The sequence below is a fragment of the Podarcis erhardii genome (assembly GCF_964252035.2).
Source record: "Podarcis erhardii genome assembly, chromosome: 5".
Lineage (NCBI taxonomy): Eukaryota > Metazoa > Chordata > Lepidosauria > Squamata > Lacertidae > Podarcis > Podarcis erhardii.
In genome coordinates this window covers 37994217-38013439 of record NC_138509.1, presented here as the reverse complement: position 1 = coordinate 38013439, position 19223 = coordinate 37994217, and the positions used below count along the sequence as shown (strand labels likewise).

Genomic DNA, 19223 nt, shown 5'->3' with positions numbered 1-19223 from the left:
TAACAACCAATATATTAGTTTGATTATTTCTACTAGCATACATCAAGTAGTGACATCAAATTTCAGCTCCCATAAAGGAGCTTGCTGTTCATTATCCCAGTTCTACGAGAGCATCTTCACTCTGCCCAGATTTAGTTATGCAGGATTATGTTGTACTATCTATAATTCCTTTCTCTTTTCCACTGCAGATCCTTGGACCATGCCGCCATTTGTTTTGCTTAATTTCATAAAATGTCTGAGCCCACCTTCTCCAACCCCAAATTAGTTAACCTATTGCTTTATGCTAAATGATCATTGGGAAATGCAAGTTGTGTGGTTCTGGAAGTGATATTTCTATTGCTGTGTAGGAGATTGAAAGCCTCAATGTGTGGCTGAGACATTGGTGTTGGAAAGAGGGGTTTGAATTTGTTAGGCACTGGAAAGTAGAATCAAGGATTCAAAGAGCCCCATGATATAGGGAAGCACTGATGTCTTATACCTACAGCAGCTTCAAAATTGGGTTGGTGGCTATTCTAGAGGGTTTCTCCAGTTTCTGGAGTGGCTTTTCAGGGGTTGCAGTGGGAAGGGGGAGCTTAGATTTCACAAGGAAGAAGCACAAGTTCCCATGCACAGACAGAAGATCCACCAGTGCACTGGCCTTGTGCCCATTTGTGCAGTAAACCAGGAAACTATTGCGTGCAAGGCAGCTCTGTGTACACAGCAAAATCTCTTTGTCCACAAGGAATTGCTGTGTTGTGCCAACTTCTATATTACAATTGCAGAGCCTTTGCTAATCCCGGTCTTCTTCCATTTAGATCACCATTAAGAGTGCTCATACCCAAGCTTTACAAATTCCAGCAGATGCATTAGGTGTCTCGTCAAAAGATGTGTAAAATCCATGGGGTTCTAGGAGTTTGTTCAGTATTCAAGCAACCCTTGTTTATATAGTAAGGATGGCTCATGTGATCTCTCCCTCCCCCCCCCCCACATACACATTAAAAAAAAGTGGCAAATAACAGAAACATGACTGATTTATCTGCCCAAGTTGGGGTGGCTTTTTAAGTCACTGTTTTCAATTTAAAAACAAAAAACCCTGAACCATTTCATGCGCCATGAAATCCTCAACAATTGAGGCCAGTTGCACTGTGGTGTTTCATATCCCCACCCTTAAAAAAAAAGAAAAGTTTCTGTTTAACTTGCAAAAAGAAAGGATCCTATGTACCCCTATTAAAATTGAATAGGAAAGGCACTACCTATCTCCAGCAACTGATCAAAATTGGGTTCTTTTTGTAAAGAACTGTATTTCATTTCTTTAATGAAAAAAACCCCAACATTATAAAACATTGCAGGCATCCATTGGATCGCAGGCTAAGCTTAACCTTAGGAGGCTCATTCTTCTCCAAGTTGTCTTTATCTTGACATAGGAGTTAGTACTCTCAAAGATCAAACTTGTTAGCACTCATGTTTTATTTGTATTGTTTCTTATTATTAATCCACTGGGGTTTATTAAACACCTTCCATATTTTACCTAGGCATTTTTGGTTTTCTCTTTGGTTTTCTCCTCCAGAGATTTCTAATGAAGGATGCCTCATTGGAAGGTTGTATCTTTTCCCAGCTGGTTGGTTTGTCTCTAAATAAATAAATACTCAACCCTAAAGTGCTTGAGACTCACAGTTGCTCAACACAAAACTGCTCTAATGAATCTCAGTAGCAGTTTTGTTAAAAAATAATCATGTCAACAACACTGTGGAGGCCAGTGTACCCTAGTAACGTGTGTTTAGCAGTGTTTTTCGACTGTGATTTCCAATAAATTTATTATGTTAAACACAGAGTCACACTGAAATAAATTGTATCTTTATTGCTATCTGGGAGTTAAAAAGGTGCTCCAATTTAACTCCAATTTTAAGGCAGATTGATGTCAAAACAAATGATGTAAGAGGGTTAAGCGGACAGACCAGCTTTAAAAGTGGGTTGTATAAAATAGACATTGGGAGTGAGACCTTATGGGTTAAATTCAAGTTCTGTGTCTGGAATGACCAGGGCATCTTGTTCACATTACACCCGGACAACCAATTTACATTACACCCGGACAACCAATTTACATTTACATTAACACTGCAACATCTCTCTTACACATAATTGAACTTTGCTTGCTGCTTTATTTAAATCTACACTTGTTTTAATTAAGCTCTTCTGTAAATAATTGAGCGTGGTTATGAGCATTTATCCTGGCTATATTATGAAAATACTGCCTGCAGACTGTGGAGGCAGCTTTATTGCAAAGCAATAATCATTTAGACAGCAAAACAGCATGGAAGCCAGTAGTTAAAAAACAGAATTTTATGAGTAGTCTCCTCCCTGCTGCATCGAAACCTGAACTGAATGCAGTTAGACCAACAGCAATTCAATTAAAGGCTTACTGGAGGGTAGTGGTTCCTAAATAGATTTCATGTGTTGTCCTCGCTCCTATTCAATAAACACTTTGAATTTTTATTTATAGAGTATATATTGCCAATTTAGACAATAGAACATGGTGGTGTAAAACCATCATAAAAACATAAAATGATTAAAATGACTGATCAAAAAGGTTGCATAGGCCTGTCTACATAAAAAGGTCTAAGGAGATGGCTGAAATTTAACATACTGAATCTTTGCTGGAAGAGCTCGGTGCTTCTGACACAAAACGTGCAACTCTCAATGGAGGCCAGCCAGGCCTCTATAACATGACTCAGTGGTCAAGCCAGGACATAAGGGCTAAAGTGGTCCTTACAGCATCCTGGACCCAAGTTGTTAAGAGCTTTGTATGATCTTCTGTCTCTATTACCAAGATTAAACTGCTAACCGGCTGTTTTACCTTTATTTACTGGTTTGCCAGTATCCCAAAGGATCAAAGCACGAGTACCATGAGCCCAAACCCCAATAATGGATGACCAGCTGAATCTCAAGGGGATTTCCAGAGTCCATTGTGCTATGTCTGCATTGGCTTGACTGCATTGGCACTCCATTTCCAAACTCATGTCAAAGTACTGTTTTTGAGCTTTAAAGCCTTCTGCACCTCAGGACCCCAGTACCTCAAGGATTGCCTGTCCCCACATGACCATCATCAGAGTCTCTTCTCCGTGAGCCTCCTGCGAGGGAAGTGAGGTGAGTGGCAACCTGAGAACCTGCTCTTTCAGGAATGGCTCCCCATTTGTGGAATGCTCTCCCCCTGGGAAGCATGTGTGATGCCATCATTATTCTATAACCAGACCCTTGGCTGTTAAATAATCTATGGCCTTTTAAATGTGTTTGTGGGAGGAGGTTTTTTGGGGGCTGTTCTTATTATGATACGCATTTTGTGTTTTTCCATTTTGTATTTTAATGCTGAAAACCGCCCTGTGATCTTCGGAGTCATGACAGGCAGTGTATGAATGTTAATCACTATCATCAGCTTGCAGGCACCAGACTTAAGGCATCTCTGTTTGCTCCAGTCATTAATTTAGATTGCACTGAGGTGTGACTTCTGGCCAGCTATGTGGTGGTCATTCACACTACTAAGGTTGCAGGAGGGATCTCTCCGCAGCATGGCTTGCCATAAACCTCAAGGGCTGCAACCCGATGGAAAACCAGACATCTCCCAGTCATTTGCAGAAGCCATTGGGCTGTGAAATCCTTTATGGAGCTGAGCCTATATATTTGTACCCTCACATAGTATACTTTTACTTCAGTTGACTTATTTACATTTTTTAAACAAAAATTAAATGCTGTCTTCCCAACATCTGTTGAAAGCAGCTTAAAACAGCAGAGAGAGAAACACACCTATAATAATTAAATTCATATTTAGGAAAAATTACATATCCAGCCAATTAAAAATATCTATCTTCTAGCAGATGCCAATTGGTGTTACATTTCTGATCAATTTTAAACAGAGTCAATACATTTTCAAGCACACCTCCAGTCTCTGAGCAGTGAATTTTTTCATGGGAGCTTGCAAGTGCCTTAGGTTTAGTTTCTATAGTATGAAGGTTGGTAGTGATTGTAGTGTTTCTGTGATATGGTTTTGTTTAGCGTGCACACTCACTCTCTCTCTCACACACACACACACACACACCGTAGACTGAGCATAATATAGAAGGGCTCTCAACAATAACACAGCCAACAGATCTTACTATTCTCCCATTAGGTTTCTAGGGGAGCTTTCACAGACTCTTAGTACTAGATTCTCACAGAGAGAGAAATCAGGTGTCTCTGTCTTTCCAACTCCCAGTTACTAGCCTGACTGGTTCTTTTGTTCTTCTGCGCACTCAGTCCCACACCTTGATGGCATCACCTCCAGCCAGGTGAGAGAGGGAAGAATACCTTCCTGCCTAAGCTCACCTCCTGGAAAGATTTTCAGCTATTTTCTGTGGAACAGTTTAGCCCAAGCATAACATAACAACATCTGATACTTCACAGACTTGGCTATAGCCATTAACGTCACAGACAGACTGGTTCGACCACTTTCCACGGTCTCTTTTTCTGCAGAATCCACTCTTGCAGCAACTACAAGATCACAGGAATGGAGGGGAATCCTAAGAGCACAACCAGACTAACCCCTAGTCATAGAATCATAAATATGTAGAGTTGGGAGGGATCCCAAGGGTGATCGAGGCCAACCCACTGCTGTGAAGGAACCTCAACTAAACCATACATGACTGGTGGCCATCCACGTTAGCTTAAAAACCTAGAGCAACTTAAAAAAACAAAACCTACACCACATCTTTTTTGCTGGGTTAAGATGGATTTCAAGGTGAATGTCTTAGGTTAAGTATTTTTATTTTCTGTGGGGAAAATACTGGTGTTAAACGCACCAAGTAATTGTAATGTTCAGAGCTGCCTCTTAACACTCCAGCTGTGCACTGCACCAAATGAACTGACATGGGGAAAACAGGAGACATTCACAGAATGTTTAGGTCTGGGAACATGAATTCTGTTGCCCACCAAAAAAAAAGCAAAAAGCTGATGTACTCATTTCTCCTGTCCAGCCACATTCCGGTCTAACAATCGCTTGATGCTATTGAGTCCTTAAGAGAGGAGGTATTATGTTTTATCAGGCATAAACATTGCACTCTGAGCACTTAGGAAACGTGATACCCCTGCAGCAGAAGCACAAAGGTGAGGATTTGGAGCTTTAATTGCACAATCAATAGTTTAGATTCAAGGGCCTCCATAAAGGGATGTCTGATGAAATATTGCAGTTCAGAAATAAGTTCCTGAATCCAGTATTGATATTGTGATATTGCGTTTATTACCGTACAGAACACAGAAATCATGTGGCCTGTTCCAGCAACGCGAAGAAATTTGGTTCAGTTCGCCTTTTGATGCAAACCTACCTAGTTTCCAAAATTCACCCTTCTCCTGATTTTGCAATGCATTTCTCCAACCAGAAAATATGTACAAATGCATATATTTGGGGGAAATGTCTGTAAAAATGAATATTAGTGAAAACGGCATGAGCGCATTGCTGTGCACACTGTTGTCCTGTTATTTTGTCACTCTACTTTTATGATTTGTATGTCATTTGCAGTTTTAAAAATAACACACAGATCCTCTTCTTTTTATTTTGGACATTTGTATCCTGGTCTTCAGCTAACAGGGCTCCCAAAGTGACTTCTATAAAATCAATACCAACCAATAAAATGCTTAAAAGCATGATAAACACTCACTGAGGTATAAAGAGAGAAGGAACAGTTATGGAGGAAGGGGGTTGGCAAGTAGTTGGGGTTGGTGAGTGGAGCGAGCGGGGGGGGGGGCAGCCTCTAGAATTTCATATATTTATATGTCACTTAGTATCACTTAATGTCTCTGAGCAGTTTACAGAAATAACATATGTAATAAACTATACAATGCAATACTTTTGCCGAAGCACATCCTGACTCCCAGTATACAACAGTCACCCCAGTACCATAGACACAGTATACCCAAATATCTCTACACAAATAATACAGCACCCACTACACATCCCATTCTACTCTCACAGCTCACAAGCACCCATAAACAACACCCACCCCATCGCTCCAGTGCCTCCCACTTAATCCACATCCCCAAACCCACCTTGTGGCCCCTGCTTGTGACACACACTCCTAAGACCAGGGGTCAGCAAACTTTTTCAGCAGGAAGCTGGTCCACTGTCCCTCAGACCTTGTGGGGGGCTGGACTATATTTTGAAAGACAAAAATGAACGAATTCCTATGCCCCACAAATTACCCAGAGATGCATTTTAAATAAAAGCACACATTCTACTCATGTAAAAACACGCTGATTCCTGGACCGTCTGCGAGCCAGATTGAGAAGGCGATTGAGTCAGATCCGGCCCCCGGGCCTTCGTCTGCCTACCCATGCCTAAGATGCACATGGCCACAGGCAGCAGGGAACCATTTCTGCTGAGGTTGTGCTAAGTGGCACAAAGTCGCAGGGTGGAAAAAATCAGCCCCCAAAGTTCAGAAGTCAGATGTTGATTCAAAATGCTCTAGCTAGCCAAACAAGCCCTGCAGCACCTGTCAAAACCTTTCCCTACGAGCTCATAATTTAATGCCAGCTATTTGGCCAGCTAAGCTGCAGAAAAAGCAACGCCGAGGCTACAGCTCTAGCTCCCTTGCGCACAAAATACGGAGAGCTGCTTTTGAAGGAAACCGAAACTCCTGATGGGCCCACTGATTTCTCACTACAACCATAATGGACCTTTCCCTGGCATGAAAATAAAGAATAGGAATAAAGTTGTTATTTATATCCCGTCCATCTGACTAGGTTTCCCCAGACAATCTGGGCAGCTTCCAGCACACATAAAAACATAATAAAAGGTCAAACACTAAAAACAGGGCTGCCTTCAGATGTCTTCTAAAAGTCAGGTAGTTGTTTATTTCCTTGACATCTGATGGGAGGCCGTTCCACAGGCCGGGCGCCACTACCAAGAAGGCCCTCTGCCTGGTTCCCTGTAACCTCACTTCTTGCAGGGAGGGAACTGCCAGAAGGCCCTCTGCGCTGGACTTCAATGTCCGGGCTGGATGATGCAGGTGGAAATGCACCATCCCCACCCACCCCCCAACAAAAAGTGCCTGTTTTTCTCTTTCAGGCATCACTTGCGCTCCTCCAAGGAAAGGTGGGATGTAAATGAAATACATAATACATACAAGGGAACAGCTGCGAAGCACTTAGGAAGGTTCTGGTTAGTGGTACCACCTTTTTATACCTTTTTTAAAGGAAGCTGGCGTCCCACTTTATGACAAGACCTTGGAAAGGAAGAAATAAAATCAGTGAAATAAACTTTCTCTTTCTGTGGTTTGTATTTGGACTGTGAGAGCGCATCACAGTAATCTATTCTTGACGACTTATACATGGACTTGCCCTTTCGCAAACCAAAGCAGGCACAACTCAGGCCTCTGTTCTCGCAATGTAAGGATAATATATATACAGTGGTACCTCGGGTTAAGTACTTAATTCGTTCCGGAGGTCTGTTCTTAACCTGAAACTGTTCTTAACCTGAAGCACCACTTTAGTTAATGGGGCCTCCTGCTGCGGCCGCACGATTTCTGTTCTCATCCTGAAGCAAAGTTCTTAACCCGAGCTACTATTTCTGGGTTAGCAGAGTCTGTAACCTGAAGCGTATGTAACCTGAAGCGTATGTAACCCAAGGTACCACTGTATATATATTTAGTATACATGCAAAACAATGACCTCTCAGATATCTGTATCTATCTAAATAAGAGAAACAGGCCACACTGCCCTGGAGGGCTCGGAGCAATGTAATATATCCCCAATGTTTTCATTGAGCTAAGCAGAGAAAGAAAATGTACAGCATACCTGGCATACACAGCAGAAAAAGGGGGTGGAAAAGACACCGCCTCTCCTACCCTTTGATCTGTGTGCCTCACAGTTTCTGCACACACATTTTGCCTTGTAAGCATATCTGGATTTCTGCATGGATCGGCTTAAGCTGTAGCAGGGAAAAGAGGGGAGGGATCAAAGCTGGGAACAAATGCAAACGAGAAAAGTAAAAGAAAAGAGCAGAGGAAACGTTGTGCAAAGCAAGGCTGCTTTTCTACCAGTATTTGCAAGAATCTCTCTCTCTTTCCTCCCACATGCAGAACAAACAGGAGCCATGTGAATAATAAAAATGGTGTTGAGGCGGGCTTATATATATATATATATATATATATATATATATATATATATAATATCATAGGATTCCCAAGGGTCATCTAGTCCAACCCACTGCAATGCAAAAATCACAGCTAAATAATCCCTGAAAGATGGCCAGCCCCACCTCTGTTTAAAAATCTCCAATGAAGGACAGTCCGCCTTGCAAGGGAGCCCATTTCACTGTCAAATAGCTCTTCCTCAGCCCTGTGGCTCCAGTTTGAATCTACAGAGAGACACAAACATATACCTTTGCTTTAAAATAAAAAATAAAAATATTAAAATAAAGACAATATACAAACAACATCAAACATACTGATAAAAAAGGTGGGGAGGAAAATTAGAATGGATAAGAAGGAGGGGAAGAAAAGGGAAAGCACATTAAATTATGTGGTGCATATTTTATCATCACAATCCAAGACACTGATAGATCACTTTATATCCTAATGTTCTGAAACATATCCTCTCCACAAACTTAATTGGACCATGTTCTGTCTGTTGTATTGACATAAATCAAAAATTTAGACCAAGTAGCATAAAAGTGATGCGATTTAGATTCTTCTGTAGTTAGTTTTCTTTGATATGTGAGATGCTCAGAGATACCTATATCCCAGGCTCTACCAACCCAGTAATCAGCTGAGGAAGGTGAGCGAGATTTCCAGTGATTAGCTATTGACATTCTTGCCACCATATTCCCAATCTGGGATTTGTATTGCTTTCTATCAAAAGCAAGGCCAAGACTGGATCTGGTGTTAGTGACTGATCTACAATTTGAGAGGTAAAATCCAATGACAAAATACACAGGATCACAGGTTATAGAACCGACATCACATATTAGTTTGCACTTTAGTATAAAAGCACTCATTACCTATGATAGTGGTTGCCAACTATTTTAGAATAGTGGGCACACTGAATTTTGAAAGTGCTGTCAGCTGTCACAATTCGCAATAAAATGATTTTGCTATCAAGGAACCCCTGTGGAAGAAACTGTTAGTCAGTCATGCTGACTGCACTGCAGGATCAATCCTACCATGGGGCAGAGTGAAGTGTGACCATCACAGGCAGCATATATATGGGTGACATAAAAGCTGGCAAAACATCAGTGATTTTAATTTCTTACATTTTGGTGACCAGAAGTGCGAGGGAAGCTGCTAAAATATTTCATATTCATCCTTATAGACCAATTTCTTTGCTGACATAGCTGTATGAAAACACGTGGAAAATAAGTATCTACAATTACTGGGTATGTAATCTGTTATGGAGCTTTAAAATTTATGTGCCTTCTGCATTGTCTCAGAATCTGTAGTGTTCCTATGCCTTTTTAGGATGTGAAATCTGCAACAGTCAGGGTTTTGATTTTCTACAATCAGTTCTCTTTCCATTCTTGTATCATCTTAGATTCTTGGAAAATTATTTAAGGCACATCCTCATAACACTTACTCAGCAGATGAGATGTGATTATTCATGTGGGTGAGAGGTCCGCACTATCAAATGGGCAGCATTTGCGAAATCTACCATCACTGTGTGGCCGGGCCAAAACAATCCATTTTAGGGTGTTTCAGGACATTTTGGGGGGAAATAACAACAAGGATTGACTGAACTAGAAATTCAGTAGTCAAATCACAATGAAATATCACAATCCTGTAAAATGTATTGCGATTGTAACAAGCATGTTAAATGTATTCATTTATTTTTGTCTCTTAAGCATCTACACACATACACCATGGAGCTCAATCACTTTCCATATCAAAGTAGCATCTTGCTGGCGACCTCTTTCCTGGAATTTGGACAAAGCTTGACACTCTTTTCAAATTCATTTCAATTCATTTGAGATGACACCATAGGTCAGAGTCATGGTGGACCTGTGCATTATCAGGTTTGTTTATTTAGATCACATAGGAATCATGGGAGAGTAAGACAGCTTGTATGGCATCATATATATATAAAATGTAAAAGGACCCCTGGATGGTTGAGTCCAGTCAAAGGTTGCAGCACTCATTTCGCTTTCAGGCCGAGGGAGCCGGTGTTTGTCCACAGACAGCTTTCCTGGTCATGTGGCCAGCGTGAATAAACTGTTTCTGGCGCAATGGAACACCGTGACAGAAACCAGAATGCACGGAAACACTGTTTACCTTCCTGCTGCAGTGGTACCTATTTATCTACTTGCACTGGTGTGCTTTCAAACTGCTAGGTTGGCAGGAGCTGGGACAGAGAAACGGGAGCTCACTTCATCGTGAGGATTTGAACCACCGACCTTCCAATCGGCAAGCCCAAGAGGCTCAGTGGTTTAGACCACAGCGCCACCCTGTTTTAAAACAGCTGCACTGGTTATCAGCTTGTTTCCAGGCCCAATTCAAGGCACTAATGTTGGTATTTAAAGCCCTAAATGACCCAGACCCCAAATTTTTGAAAGACTGCCTCCTTCCCTACAGACCCTCTTGGGTGTTGAGATTGGAAGAGGGGCCTCTCTTGGTAGTTCCTCTGTCCCCAAAGGTTCGGGACAAGGGCAGTCTGAGAGAGGGCTTTATTGTGGTGGCCCCCTAGGTTGTGGAATTCCCTTCCCACATATCTGGCACCTTCCTTATGCAGCTAGTGCTAAAGCGGCTTCTGATATGTAAGGAGTATGTTTTTAGGACCCAGCTTATCTTTAGGGCTGTTAAGTTGTTTAAAATGACTTTTAATATTGTATTTTAATGCTGTAACCTGCCCTGGAACTTAGGGTGAAGGGCAGGTAATTAATAAACAAACCATTGCTCAAGCACCACGAGAACAGAATTAGCCCTAAGCAAGACTGTTGGAAGGCAGCCAAGTAGAGAACATCTGCTTCCAGGTGAGTGCAGGGTGGCAAATCGACAACTGACAATAATTTTACAAAACAAACTCTCCAGCTTGGCTTGAGCTCATGCCACGTAGCTTGTCCCTGATCCTCCAAAGTGCCTTTTATGTACATAATGTATTGCTGACAGCCTCTCCCTCCAGGGCAGTACACAACATGCCAACCCTCTTCTGGGTGACTAGTAATTCTCACTGCTCTGCAGCAGCCGTAAGAGACACAAAATGCGGGGATGGGATACCAAAAAATTGACAGGGTGGTGGCGGAGAAGAGAAGGTGTTTCAAAGGCCTATCCTGACACACGCAGAGCCTCTTTGAGCTTAAGAAGAGTCATGTGTGGGGAAAACTTGGCTCAAATGTGCATCTTCTATAAATGTCAACATTATTTTTAGCGTTGGCAGCGCACATGACAAACGAGTGTGTCACGTCATTCTTCAACCTTTTTGCTTTAAAAGACAACAGAAAGCTTTAAAAGAAAAAGAGGGGGTTGCTACTTAATGCTCCTAGAAATTGTTCAGTAACGCAGCATAAGCAGTACAGTGGTACCTCAGGTTACATGCGCTTCAGGTTACATACGCTTCAGGCTACAGACTCCGCTAACCCAGAAATAGTACCTCAGGTTAAGAACTTTGCTTCAGGATGAGAACAGAAATTGTGCTCTGGCGGCACAGCAGCAGAAGGCCCCATTAGCTAAAGTGGTGCTTCAGGTTAAGAATGGTTTCAGGTTAAGAACAGACCTCCGGAACAAATTAAGTACTTAACCCGAGGTATCACTGTAATACAAAATAGGCTGCCATGCTAGCAACACTTTATTATTTTGATTTTTGTATTCCTCATTCAATGCAAACACAGGGTAAAGTCCAAAACAGTAGTTCTGTTAGTGCAGCAGAACTTCCCTTGCCCTCTGTCCCAGAAATCTCCCCAAATCTGTTCAGATTTATGGAGTGAGCAGGGATTGGTGAGGGGGGGGGGAGTTCAGTAGTACAGCCAAAGCTCATTGCCTTAGCTGAACTGCTCCACTGTACAGTGGTACCTTGGGTTAAGAACTTAATTCGTTCTGGAGGCCCGTTCTTAACTTGAAACTGTTCTTAACCTGAGGTACTAATTTAGCTAATAGAGCCTCCTGCTGTCCCCGCACGATTTCTGTTCTCATCCTGAAGCAAAGTTCTTAACCCAAGGTACTATTTCTGGGTTAGTGGAGTCTGTAACCTGAAGCGTATGTAACCCGAGGTACCACTGTATACTGTTCATAGTTTCTAGATACAAACAAAATAGAAATATGGGGGTTTGGGGTTGGAGAACCTCCTTCACCACCTCTCCAAGAAAAGTCAAAACTTACCCCGGATATAAAAGGGAAAGGTAAAACACTGAGGAATCCAATCACAGATCTGTCAGGTCAGGTCAGTTAGGTCTGTTGGGTTTGACTAGATGACCCTTGGGGTCCCTTTCCAACTCTACAATTCTATGACTGATAGTCTTTGCCCTGGGAACTGTAGCTCACCCCTCACAGAGCGACAATTCTCAGCATCTTCAAACTAGTTTCAATAAATAATAATAATAATAATAATTATAATTATAATTATTATTATTATTATTATTATTATTATTATTATTATTATTATTATACCCCACCCAACTGGCTGGGTTTCCCCAGCCACTCTGGGCGGGTTCCAACAAAGTATTTAAAAATACATCAAAATTTCAAGTGTTAGTTGGAGGGAATCAGGTGCTTCAGACCTATGGCATGTACAATGTCTAAAATTAACTGCATCATGACCTGCACTTTTTCTCTCTGCTAAGTACATCTGAATACAAGCCCTCCTCAAGACTAGTCGTAACTTGAATTTTGAAATACTGACCCAGAACAAAGTCCTGGGAAAAGTTAGGTTAACATTTCAGGGCGTATCCCAGCAGGATTATTTTCTGGCGCAATTCTCTTTCAGCAAAGGAGAACTGAGAAAATTCTAGTTGCGTTGCACTTGTAATCTTTCCTTTGGCGACCAGGGGTTAATTGTGAAGGGTTATCTTGACAACCCACTCGGCTAGAGAACAAACAGCACGGCCTGGAACTCCAGGGCAATTGTTTCTTGCTTAAGTGCCTCTCTTGTTACAGCCTTGAAAGGGCGATTTGCTAGAATCTGTGTAAATAAAAGCAGAGCTTTATCCTTACATGTGCAGCAAGCATTTTCCATTTCTAAACATTCTCCAGGTTTGGGAATGGTCCACCTTTGATTAGAAACAACTATGTACCACACAATCTGAAGTTCTGATTTCAGAGGAATATATTTCTAAGGAGGTATGGTTAGGACTGTAGTCCAATCCCTCAGTATTCAACACTATTTCAGCATATTTGAGATTGAGCCATACTTGAATGAGAATAAGGCTTCATTGATCTCAGGGGGCACTTGTTCCCAAGCAAGGCTGTTAATCTTCAGTGTACTTACCAGGAAAGAAAAGTCTGTTGATTTCAGTCTACTTTTGCTTCTTTAACTTGCAGTTTTGTGTCGATTGATCAGGTTTGGCTCAGAACAGGACTTCTGAGTGTTATAGTGCCCAGATGCAATCCATACAGAATATACCTGCCTAGAAATAAGTTGCACTGAAATATATGGGGCTTATAAACGGTTTGTAAACTATGCCCACAGCGTTCCCCTGTGGGGATAGAAAAAAGAAAAAAAAGGAAAGGAAATGAGATTCATCTGGCATGACTTGTTTTTGATAAAGCCATACTGGGTTTTAGTAATTATAGCATCCTTTTCTCAATGCTCACAGACTGGCTGTTTAATTACACTGGGCAACAATTTTTTACTTTTTGAATGTTGTCTAGATTTCTACAATTGGTTTAGGGTATTTTTGCACTGCTGAATCAGGAAATGGCATCTGTTTCTCTCCATCAGGTCAGGTTTTTGTGCTATGTTGATTCGAAAAAAATCAGATCTTGTGACAAAATTGATTACATTTTTGTCGCATTATCAGCTGATTTTTGTCAACACATATATCATCCTAAAAATGTTTTTAAGAGAAAAAAATGTTTTTCCAACAACATATATTGATTACCTGATAGAAACATCGATTACTGTAAACTGAATGGTAGGCATTGATAAAGGTAAGTACACGTAAATTGAATGTTCCTTCACCATTTTTCAAACTTCAGGGCTTGAACTTCCGTTTCTTGGAACTCCTGGAATGCTCAGTGGCAGGGAGGTCTCTCTTCAGAGTCCAACAGTAGTTAGCCATCATGACTGCGTCCCAGCGACCCTGATACCTGGTCTCCATCTCTTTCATGTCCTGATGGAATATCTCCCCCTGCTCATCACTCATTGAACCCAGGTTCTCAGGAAACCGGTCCATATGTGAAAATAGGTAGTGCATCTTGACGCTCATGTTGCAGCCCAGGTTTCTGAAAGCAGTCAGCATGTTGTTGACAAGTTCTGCTTAGTTTCTGGCCTTATTGTTGCCAAGAAAGTTCTTCACTACCAGAACAAATGCCTTCCACACTTCCAGTTCCACTTCGTTCATTGAGTTTCCAAACTCTGGATCTCTGATGAGCTGACGGATCTGAGGACCGTCAAAGATGCCAACTTTCAACTTCTCCATGGTCAATCCTGGAAAAGCCTGGCACAAGTAAGTGAAGCAGTCACCATCCTTGTCCAGAGCCTTGGTGAACTGCTTGATTAAGCCGAGCTTGATGTGCAGCGGTGGGAACAGTATTCTGTCTCTGTCCACCAGAGGGTCGTTGATGATGTTCCTTTCTTTGCAAGGCACCAATTCCTCCCGCACAGGCCAGTCCTTCTTTGTGTAATGCTGAGCAGAGTCCCTACTATCCCACATGAACAGAAAACATGGGTACTTGGTGAAGCCAGACTGTTGTCCCAACAAAAAGTTTACCATCTTCATGTCAACACAAATAAACCACTTATGCTGATCATAACCAATTTTCTCCAGCACATACTTCACCGCTTCATAGTTCTCCTTCAGTGTACTCGAGTGAGCCAGGGGTATCGAGGCAAACTGGTTGCCGTTGTGTAGCAGAACACATTTCAGTGATCGCTTGCTGCTGTCAATGAACAGTCTCCAATCTTTGGATTCGTACTGTGGCACTCCAAGCTTGAGCAGAAGCTGCGCAATATCTGCACAGTACACCAAGTCCTTCTCTTCCGAGAAAAAAAGGAGGTACTCTTGATGCCTGTTGCGGAAGAAGCTGATGCGAGCACTGTCAGAGAGGAGGGTTTTTTCCTTCAATCTGGATGCCAGCAGTTCGGCAGAGTCCTTTGACAAGCTGAGGTTGTGAACTAGATCATTCAACTCCTTTTGGGAAAATGGATGTGGAGCATCATCTTCAAGAACCACTTCTTCATGTCCTTCAACACTGGAGGCATCTTCGTCACTAATGTCAGGAAGTTCTCCGAAGATAGGCACTGGAATTTCATCACAATGAGCTACAGGACAGCGTGCTGATTAAAGATCAGGATACTTGGGGCTGCTCCGGTTCTTTCTGTTGATCCCAGTCACATCAACAGCGCAGAAGTAGCAGTCAGTGACATGGTTTGTCGGCTCCCTCCAAACCATGGGAATTCCAAAGTTCAGACTCCTCTTGCCATTGGTCCACCCATAAGTCATAAGTCATAAGTTGGCACATACGCAGGTGGAGTTTCCTATACACTTCTTGGGGCAGCTGCCCCATTAACTTAGTTTTGATCCCCCAACTTTATGCTTTACCACACCAATTTATGGAAGATTTTGAGGTTTTATGACTTCAAACTGATCCCTTTTCAACATAATCACCCAGAGCTATCAGACCTGAATACTGAATACTTCGTCCTAAATCAACTGAAAAAACGCAGTCAACAAATTTGTTGTTGACCAGTGTTATCTGTTCTATGACCATTTCTGGTATCAGTATCAAGTTCGCCAGTCACTAGTTACCTGAGTCTTCCTTTTTTTCCCCTAGCTCCAAGTCTGCAGGGACCTTGCCTGTTCTCCAAGAAATCTCCAAGATTATAGACAGAGGCTCTGGGATTTAGAGAAAGTAGGCTGGAATTAAAGGAAACAGAAATCTCCTTGGTGCAAATTAAGACTGGAGCAGCAAATCCCTTTCTAGTAAAGCAAAAGCACTGTACTTCAAACCACGTTTCGGAGACAAATACTTTGGAAGGCTTAAAACAAAATTGATTAGTGCAGCTGTTAACTCATTCCTAATGTTTCTGCCATACTCTGGGTGTTTTAAAAAAGCAGGGCAGACCCTAAAAGGTAAAAGTGAAATGCGTTAGGAGACTTCGCTGAAAGATGTAATCTAGATTTCTAAAACAACGTCTTGTGCCCAGCAAGTCAGCTGCTGACAAATGCATTGCTACCAGAATGTGACAAGTTAAAAATAAAACCATTTCAGGACTCGAGGTTATATTCAGATTGTTTATTGTCAAGAGTATGACAAGCACTCTGTCATATTGTGTTCAACATGCACCCAATTCCACATTAACTGCTCAAAATAGCACTTGCAAAAATTACAGTAGTCTAGTCATAATTTATGATTTGTTACATAAATTTTGTTAACAAGCACTAAAACTGAATTACAGTGTAGTCTAGGTAGTTTGTTATTGCTTGTTGACACTGCAGCTTTGGATCTACTAGAGAGAATCCACTGATATGCCTGAGTTATCAAACTGCATTTTGTTCTACCAAACTTGGAAATCATAAAATGCTGGAGAACACTTAAAAATAAATTTAGTCTCTCTACTGGACACATTGGCATTCACAGCATGTGGACACACTGACTTCATGATATTTCAGAATAAAGGTTCATTGTACAATGGATTTTTATTTATTTTTACGATACTGTTGATATATTTTGCTAGCCGCCTTGGCCATTCCTATAAGTAGTGAATAAATAAATATAGTTCGGGATGCTGAGGGGCCACAAATGGTGAACTGCATGCACTCATGAAACTGTAGTCAGTTTCATAACAAGCCAACTTCAAACTATGAGTTATGCAGTTGGCTAATTAAATTAGACACAATGTTTTAAACCAGCAATCCTGGTTGGTAGGTAAGACTAAGACAATATGTTTTAGAAGTGAAACCAAACTCGGCAGAAGTCCTCCTCTTGGCTGTGGAGGAGCGAAGGGGGGGGCATGGGCGCTCACTGAGTCTTGCCCATGGTTTAGTGGTGCTATGTGCAAACTGGACCAGTATCACGCCACAAAAAAGAATGTTCTGCTTATGTTGTAACCCCAGCATTTTTTTTAAAAAAAACATTCAGTTTGGCAATCATGAAATCACTTTGGAGTGTGCAATGAACAGACTTGTATTCAACCAGTTCCCTGGAAAGTGGTTTCATGCTTGCTCTACAAAAATAAGGGGAGCAATTTCCATCAATGTCTAAGTTGTCATATAAATTCTAAAATATTGCATTAGGAATTATCTATTTCATGAACTGATTTTCTACACAAAGTCATTGGGTTCTTCTTGAGAGTTGTGCATGTTTTAACAAGTCTCAAAATATATAATTTTTGCAGTGTGCGTTCCAATCTCTTTAAAATAGTTGTGCAAATGATTTTAATGAAAAAGGGGGGAAAGCTAAACTTATAAAAATGAGGTATTTGTGAGGAAAAATCTAAAACCTTTTAAATATTTTTGAAAAGCACAGTGGAGAGAAATATGGTATGCACGAATGAAAAAAAAGTAGCATTTTTTTGTTCACAGCTGGCAACACAACAGTAAAATGGCACATTTTCCAACATGTTTACTCCACTCCTCCAAGATTTCCAGCAAAATGTTTTTTTACTACTGTGGGAAGAGTGGGAGAAATGAGATTAAGACCACTGCAGCATTCTGAAGTCATTCTTGGGACTGACCAAACATTTACTCATGCCCAATGTTCTATTACAGGGAACTAAGCATACAATTCCCAAAGTGTGTTCTTGCTGAGATAAAGTTACCAGCACAGACGTTTAACACAAAATGGGAATCACCATGGGTATGCCAACGTTTTGGGTGCGTTAAACCACTACTGAAATCCTGTGCATCTCTTAGCCAGTGTTTCCCCAAGGACAGAAATTATTTGATGGTTCTTTTTCACACACACTATTTGCCACAAACAGGGTCTTTCCCCCTAGATAACGAATTAAAAGCTTCCTGGATAAAATTCTGTATGTCTTGTTCCTGTGCAACCTTGCTTGGATTGGATGAGGAAATCCCTGAACAGATTGCATGCATATGCAACAATACTAGCATAATTAAACTCCAATGATGCCTCTGTCATAGCTTGCATCCTGTAAACAAAGTTTGCTGTATAATTAAGTATCAAGGTATACTGATATGACAATATCCATGGCGTGTGTGTCATGTCTAATGCCACTTATCACATGAAGAGTTCATCTGATTCCTTGTCATGTTTTCGGTTTTTGAGCAGGTTAGGAAGGGAGTGAAAAACCTATCATCTGTATCACATAAAAAGCTACAGCTTTCTGTGTAACAAAACAATCGAATGACCTCTTTACCATGATGCCAGCCATAATGAGTAATGAACTTGTTGGACGTGAAGGGTTAATGTTCAATAGCATTAACACTCCCTGAGAGATTATGTCCTATTTCTTTTAACTCACTGCACTGCTGTAAGATGCAGGAGGGGCCTTTAACCTTAACAAGGTAAAATACAGCAATGATAAAACATTGCACCCTTTAAAGATACAGGCAGGTTTATTCTATGTCCCAAGGTTAGCTGTTTATTTCCTACTCGGATGTTATATATTGTATCTCCAGGAAGATGCAACATACCATTTTATTCTGACAATTCACAAGGCAATCAACATTGGAACTAATAAAACAAAACAGTGGACGGGGTAGCCAAGACATTCAGATTCCAGCCTCAAACTGCAAAGCATGTAACCAGTGCTCTTATACGATTAGTGCTATGCAGGTCAGATTTCTGAAGTAGGAGGCACATTTTCTCTTAGAAAAGCAAGCTGAGACTAGAAATCCTTTGGGATCATTGAAATACTTCAGACTTAGAATCCGTATAACAAACTTGGAAAAAAAGCCAGCATTTAAAAGATATATTACTTTGGTAAATGTATGCCTTTTCTCTCCAAAAATCAGATTAGAGAAAACCTCAGCACCTGGCTTCCCTGGCTTCCTATGAGCTTTTAGTAGCACAACCTCCACTAAAACCAATAGGCTAGAGATGAAAAAATTATTCTATTTTATCATTCCTATTTATTTTGCATACAAATCTCTGCTTTGTGCTGTTTTCCTAGAA

The 19223-nt window shown here is 41.1% G+C and overlaps 2 long non-coding RNA genes across 2 annotated transcripts; both read left to right on the top strand.

Annotated features, from left to right (window-relative positions):
- The first annotated feature begins 470 nt into the window (after nucleotides 1-470).
- Nucleotides 471-7642, top strand: LOC309342621. The gene is made up of 3 exons (XR_014156920.1): nucleotides 471-926; nucleotides 2855-3123; nucleotides 4483-7642. It is a non-coding gene; the product is annotated as an uncharacterized lncRNA (long non-coding RNA).
- Nucleotides 7643-8165: 523 nt separating this feature from the next.
- On the top strand, nucleotides 8166-19067 carry LOC309342627. Its single transcript, XR_014156931.1, has 2 exons — nucleotides 8166-10963; nucleotides 15918-19067. It is a non-coding gene; the product is annotated as an uncharacterized lncRNA (long non-coding RNA).
- Nucleotides 19068-19223: the final 156 nt, after the last annotated feature.